Source organism: Dendrobates tinctorius, unplaced genomic scaffold (genome assembly GCF_039654945.1).
Source record: "Dendrobates tinctorius isolate UK_male_01 unplaced genomic scaffold, ASM3965494v1 ptg000046l, whole genome shotgun sequence".
NCBI classification, from domain to species: domain Eukaryota; kingdom Metazoa; phylum Chordata; class Amphibia; order Anura; family Dendrobatidae; genus Dendrobates; species Dendrobates tinctorius.
In genome coordinates this window covers 63,077,146-63,084,425 of record NW_027361714.1, presented here as the reverse complement: position 1 = coordinate 63,084,425, position 7,280 = coordinate 63,077,146, and positions in this window count along the sequence as shown.

Sequence of the window (7,280 nt, the reverse complement as noted above, 5' to 3'; positions counted from 1 at the left end):
AGTCTAAGGGAAATGCGATTAATGGGCTGTGTGTGTGTGCTGGGCAGGGCGGCGACTGTGCGAAGACTGTGCCGGGCTGTGCAGGACTGTGCTGGCCTGTGTGAAGACTGTGCCGGGCTGTGCGGGACTGTGCTGGCCTGTGCGGGACTGTGCAGGACTGTGCTGGACTTTGCAGGTACTGTGCGGGCACTATGCTGGGCTGTGTGGGACTGTGCTGTGCTTTGTAGGTACTGTGCGGGGACTATGCCGGGCTGTGTTTGACTGTGCTGGCCTGTGCAGGACTGTGCCGGGCTGTGCAGGACTGTGTTGGGCTTTGCAGGTAATGTGCGGGTACTATGCTGGGTGTGTGGGACTGTGCTGGCCTGTGCAGGACTGTGCTGGGCTGTGCAGGTACTGTGCTGGGCTTTGCAGGTACTGTGCTGGGACTGTGCTGGGCTGTGCGGGGACTGTGCGGGGACTGTGCTGGGCTGTGCAGGGACTGTATGGGCTGTGCCGAATATTGCGAGGTGAGTAGTGAAATACTCGCCAGGACTAGAGTACCGCGAGCACCGCATTATTCGACAAGTACCGAATCCTAACGAGTATACTCGCTCATCCCTAGTTGTCAACATTTGCCCAATGGCACGCAATACTCCAGGTGATGCTCACCAAACCAGTGACCATATGAGTGCTAAATGGGTCGACTCTGCCTACACAGATAACTGTCATGATCTCAGTGCGGGTTTGACTCGTACACGTGGGGTTAATGTTTGGAACCAGTGCTGATGACTGGCATTTCTGGGGTTAAAGGTTGTGATCCCGATGCAGGCTTACCTGCACACCTGGGGCTATGATTGTGGCCTCTCCCTGGTTCTGGGGGAGGCTTCTTATAGCCCCAGGACGCTCCCATCCCTGTCAGTTATACTCTTGCCCTTGGCATTGTGTGGTGACCCCTAAGTGTGTTAGTGCTGTGTTCTGGTTGCTTGATTCTCTGTGTATGACTCGGTCTGTTCCCTGGATATCGCTTTGGATTCTGCCTGGTATCTCCTATGTCTGTTTGGTTTTGATCTCTGCTTGGCCCTGATTATCCGCTCTGTCTCCTCCCTGGTACTATACTGATATCTTGTGTATGACCTTTCGCTTTGTCTGACCTCCCATCTGTTTATCCCTCCTGTACCTCGCTGGTCTGTACCGTGTATGACTTCTGCTTTGCCATAATCTGAGTTCTCTGGCTTCTCTGACACTATTAGTTGAAGCACGCTTTGTCACCTCTGCTGCCCTGCTCCCCAGGTATCTCTTAGCACTGCTTCTGTACTCAGGACACGTGCACTGGCTCTATGAGCAAGTGTAGTGCGGTGTCTCTGACATTATAACTGACCAATTCAGTTTTTGTTTTTTTTTCTGAAGAGAAAAAAAAAAAAAAAAGTGTGTGTTATCCTCATGGATCCCATACAAGCCTTGGCTGATCAGGTCAAGCACCTGACCCAAATGTTCCATAAGCTCAATGTGGAACAACGCACGATGGCCCAGACCCAGCAACAGTTGGTGGTTACTGTGCAGGGGGCTGTCGATGCAGGGGCTTCTGGTTCTGGGGGTAGGGATGTGTCATTAGCGTCCCCTGAATCTCTGGTCAAATTACCAGACCTTTTCTCAGGGGATAAAAAGGAGTTCAGGTCTTTCAGAGAAGGATGCAAGCTTTTTTTTTCTCTAAGGCCCCGCTCCTCCGGGGATGAGTTCCAGAGGGTGGGGGTCATTATTTCCCTACTTCGGGGGGCTCCGCAAGCATGGGCTTTCTCACTGTCTTCCTCTGCTCCTGAACGTATGTCAGTGAACGCATTCTTTGAGGCCCTCGGGCACATTTATGATGAACCTGACCGAGTGCGATTGGCAGAGGACATGGTGATGAGTGTCTGTCAGGGGAAACACTCAGCTGAGTGGTTTTGTTCTGAGTTCCGCCGCTGGGCGGCAGAGGTCTCTTGGAGCGACGCTGCACTCCGAGGACTCTTTCGCAGAGGCTTGTCCGAGCGGCTGCAGGATGCCTTGGCGTTACATCCCCCACCTATCTCTCTCGAGGACGCCATGACCCAGGCCGTCCGGAAGGACCGCAGGCTGCGGGCCAGAGGGGTGATGCAGGTGGATACTCCATTATTCCCCAGTGGAAAAGAGACTGCCCCTGAGCCCATGGATGTAGGCGCCCTCTCCCTGAAGGATACGGAGAGGAAACGCCGGAAGGACAAGCAGTTATGCTTTTACTGCGGTAAAATGGGACATTGGAAAAGGGAGTGCCCGAATTGCCCGTCTTCAAACCCGGTCGGCGGGAAACGACTAGGTCTGGGTAGTCAACGGGGAGGCTGCTCAGACCCTCAGGTACCATTTTCCTCATTTTCTAAAGTAGTACTGCCTGTAGAACTGTTTGTGGATGGTAGTTCTTTTTCCTCTACAGCCTTCGTGGACTGCGGATCATCTATTAATCTTATTGACTCCCAATTGGTCACACACTGCAAGATAGGGACAGTTAGGCTCAAGGTTCCGATCAAGGTGATGGCCATTGACTCATCTCCCCTCACTAAGGAGGGAATTCGCTTTATGTCTGATGTGTTTTTTCGCTCAGAGTGGGCGCTACTCATGTGGAAAACATAAGTTGTTTTGTGCTGGACAATCTACCTGCAGGGTTGGTGTTGGGCATGCCCTGGTTACAACACCATACCCCAGTTATTAACTGGAAAATGGGGGAGATTGTACAATGGGGGTTTAATGATTTTGAGTTATATGATAAATCCGCACTGCTGGTTGAACCTGTTAAATCTGTGTCTGTATCATCTGTCGAGCTGGAAGGTATTCCGGAATGCCTGAAGGACTTCGAAGATGTATTCTCCGAAAGCGAGGCCGAGACGTTACCGCTACATAGACCCTTTGACTGCGCTATTGAGCTGGTCCCGGGGGCTAAATTACCCAAAGCCCGTCTGTTTAATTTGTCCGGTCCTGAGCGCTTGGCTATGAAGGAGTACATTACTGAAAGTCTGCGCAAAGGACTCATACGTCCTTCAGTCTCACCTGTGGCGGCAGGTTTCTTTTTTGTAAAGAAAAAAGATGGCGGGTTACGTCCCTGTCTCGACTTCCGGGAGCTTAATCAAATTACTGTACGGAATACGTACCCCCTTCCGTTGATTCCCGATTTATGTAACCAACTATCAGGGGCAAAGTGGTTTTCTAAACTGGACCTTCGGGGGGCATATAATTTGATAAGGGTCCGAGAGGGGGATGAATGGAAAACCGCGTTCCTCACGACCGAGGGACTATTTGAAAATTTAGTCATGCCGTTTGGTCTTACCAACGCCCCTGCCATATTTCAGAATTTCATCAACGTGGTATTCTCGGATCTCATTGGTCGTTTTGTCATTATCTTCTTAGATGATATTTTGATATATTCCCCCGACAAGTATTCTCATTTGGAACATGTACGAACTGTGCTCCAAAGGCTGAGAGAATATCATTTGTATGCTAAATTGGAAAAATGTGTATTCTGTGTACAAGAGTTGTCCTTTTTGGGGTTAATTGTATCCGGTGAGGGTTTTCGCATGGACCCCAAGAAGGTGCAGGCCATTGCGGATTGGGTGCAACCCCGAGATCTTAAGGGTCTTCAGCGCTTCTTGGGGTTCACCAATTATTACCGCAAATTTATCCGGGGGTTTTCGCAAGTGGTCAAACCTCTCACGGATCTAACATGCAAAGGTGCGGATGTGAGAAATTGGTCCTCGCTCGCAAAAGAGGCCTTTGCGACGCTGAAAAAATGTTTTATGTCTGCTCCGGTGTTAGTGCAGCCAGATCCGTCCAAACCATTCGTCGTGGAAGTGGACGCCTCTGAGGTGGGGGTGGGGGCGGTGTTGTCCCAAGGACCTGCCACTCTAACCAACCTCAGGCCATGTGCTTTCTTTTCCAAGAAGTTCTCTGCTGCGGAAAGAAATTACGACGTAGGCAATAGAGAGCTTCTTGCGGTCAAATTGGCGTTTGAAGAATGGTGGCACTTTTTGGAGGGGGCCAGTCACCCGGTTACGGTGATCACGGATCACAAAAATTTGTCGTACATTGAGTCTGCTAAAAGACTAACGCCCAGACAAGCCCGTTGGTCACTTTTTTTTTCCCGTTTTCAGTTTACAATTACATTTCGTCCAGGGTCTAAGAATGTCAAGGCTGTCGCCTTATCACGCAGTTTTCAGCCGATGTCGCCCCCTGAGCCACCGTCCTCCATTCTTCACCCTGGGGTTGTGATAGCAGAGGTCTCATCTGAATTGGAACGGGAGATTCAGGGTGCTCAGTCGCAGGCCTCGGCGGCCAAGTCGGAGGGGAAGTTGTTTGTCCCAGAGCAAGTTCGCCTGAAACTCTTGCAGGAGTTCCATGAATCCAAGCTGAGTGCTCACCCTGGTATTTCAGCCACACGTCTGGCGGTGGCTAGGATCTTTTGGTGGCCTACCCTTGGTTCGGACATAAAAAAATTCATTGCTGGTTGTGGTGTCTGCGCTCGTTCTAAAAGCTCTCATAGCCGGCCGGCAGGGGAGCTGATACCCTTGGCAGTGCCCGAAAGGCCATGGACTCACTTATCCATGGATTTTGTTACCAATCTCCCTCCATCTAAGGGTAATACAGTGGTATGGGTAGTGGTGGACAGGTTTTCTAAGCAGGCTCATTTCATACCCCTGTCCGCACTACCGTCAGCTGAGACGTTGTCCAGGTTGTTTGTGCAGCATGTGATCCGGTTGCATGGGGTACCCCTGAATGTGGTGTCTGATCGTGGTGTGCAGTTTGTGGCTAAGTTTTGGCGTGCTTTCTTCCAAAAATTAGGTATGTCTCTGTCCTTTTCATCTGCATACCATCCTGAGAGCAATGGGCAGACGGAGCGCACTAACTAGTCCCTGGAACAGATCCTCAGGTGTCTAACCTCTGCTAGACAGAGTGACTGGTGCGATGCACTGCCGTTGGCTGAATTTGCCTTCAATAGTCGGGTGAGTCAATCCACTGGTAGGTCCCCTTTCTTGATTAACTATGGGTTCAGTCCTCATTTTGGTGAGTTTTCTTGTCTGGATTCGGGGTGCCCCGGGGCTGAGGACTCTGTTCAGCGGTTAAAAGATACATGGGCAGAAGTCCAGCGGCGTATATCCAGGTCTCAAGGCAGGTATAAGTTTTTCGCGGACAGGAAACGAACATCTGGTCCCATGTTTCGGGTGGGAGAGAAAGTTTGGCTCTCCACACGAAACATTAAGTTAAAGATTCCGTCAGCCAAGTTAGGACCCAAATTCATTGGCCCATACAAGATTGTGGAAAAAATCAATCCAGTGGCGTATAGGCTGTGCCTTCCACCCTCTTTCAAGATCCCTAACGTCTTCCACAAATCTCTACTGAAACCTTTTGAAGCAGTCCGGGGAGACTCCGAGTCTGCTGCTTCTCCTGTTTTGGTCGAGAGGCAGGTGGAGTACGAGGTTGGTCATATCGTAGATTCCAGGTTGGTAAGGCGGTCGGTACAGTACCTGGTTCATTGGAAGGGGTATGGACCGGAGGACAGGTCCTGGGGACCGGAGGACAGGTCCTGGGTACCGGCCCGGTTGATGCATGCTGATCGCCTGGTACGGGCTTTCCATGCTAAGTACCCAGGCAAGCCTAGGGGTCCAGAGGCCCCTCGTTGAGAGGAGGGTACTGTCATGATCTCAGTGCGGGTTTGACTCGCACACGTGGGGTTAATGTTTGGAACCAGTGCTGATGACTGGCATTTCTGGGGTTAAAGGTTGTGATCCCAATGCAGGCTTACCTGCACACCTGGGGCTATGATTGTGGCCTCTCCCTGGTTCTGGGGGAGGCTTCTTATAGCCTCAGGACGCTCCCATCCCTGTCAGTTATACTCTTGCCCTTGGCATTGTGTGGTGACCCCTGAGTGTGTTAGTGCTGTGTTCTGGTTGCTTGATTCTCTGTGTATGACTCGGTCTGTTCCCTGGATATCGCTTTGGATTCTGCCTGGTACCTCCTATGTCTGTTTGGTTTTGATCTCTGCTTGGCCCTGATTATCCGCTCTGTCTCCTCCCTGGTACTGTACTGATATCTTGTGTATGACCTTTTGCTTTGTCTGACCTCCCATCTGTTTATCCCTCCTGTACCTCGCTGGTCTGTACCGTGCATGACTTCTGCTTTGCCATAATCTGAGTTCTCTGGCTTCTCTGACACTATTAGTTGAAGCACGCTTTGTCACCTCTGCTGCCCTGCTCCCCAGGTAACTCTTAGCACTGCTTCTGTACTCAGGACACGTGCACTGGCTCTATGAGCAAGTGTAGTGCGGTGTCTCTGACAATAACACACCAGACCATCCCATTTACTCTGTCCATGTCTCCGTCCCATCAGGAGATTACCTCTCTGCTAGTTATTCCCGAGGGAATTGATGAGGTCCTGTTGGAGATACCTTGGTTACGGTATCACTCCTCTCATATTGAGTGGTCCACAGGGAGAATTCTGGGATGGAGAGAATCTTGTGTGGGTAGATGTCTGAGGGAGTGCGTTCAGATTTCCTGTTGTGAATTCCCTGGCTCAGATTTCTGAGCCGAAGCTCCCCCTGCTCCCTCCGGTGGTTACTGGAGGTAGTAGAGCTGGCCAGATTGTCAGAGATCTGCCACATGATGATGATGATGACGATTGGAGATCTGGGGTTACTGATTGGAGTATTTGAGTCTGCAGACATCCTGCAATCCCTGCTGGTGATTGCTTTCCTGTGCATTCAGAGGTCTGATGTCTCCTGCCCTGATCATGTATTGTTCAGCTAAGTGGTTCATTTGCTGATCCTTTGCATCTGTTCTGGTTTTGTTTCTCTCTGCTTTGTGTGGGTTCAGCTTGCCCCTCTGGGGGCTGTGCTGGACCACCGCTCCATGTGTTAGTCTTTGTCAGTTTGTTCAGTCCCCTGTTATATTGGTCTCTTCTGCTTTGCTCCCAGTTCATACCAGAGTGATGATATAGTGGGGCAAAGTCGTGTGACTTCAGTGTTTTTTTTTGTATATCAGACTTGTTAGATTTTTCAGGGTTTTTTTTGTGATTGCAGACAGTGTCTTTCCTTTCCTGTCCTGTCTAGTCAGTTTGGGCCCCATCGTTTGCTCAGTCTGTTTTTCTGACTGCGTATGTGTTTCATCTTGTCTCACCAACAATATATGTTTGTGGGCTATCTATTCCTTTTGGGGTCTGCTCCGGGGCAGTTTAGATTTCACCTTTATTGCTTTGGGCTTAGTTAGCTCTCTGGCTGTGCCAAGGCATCTAGGGCATCACAGGTACGC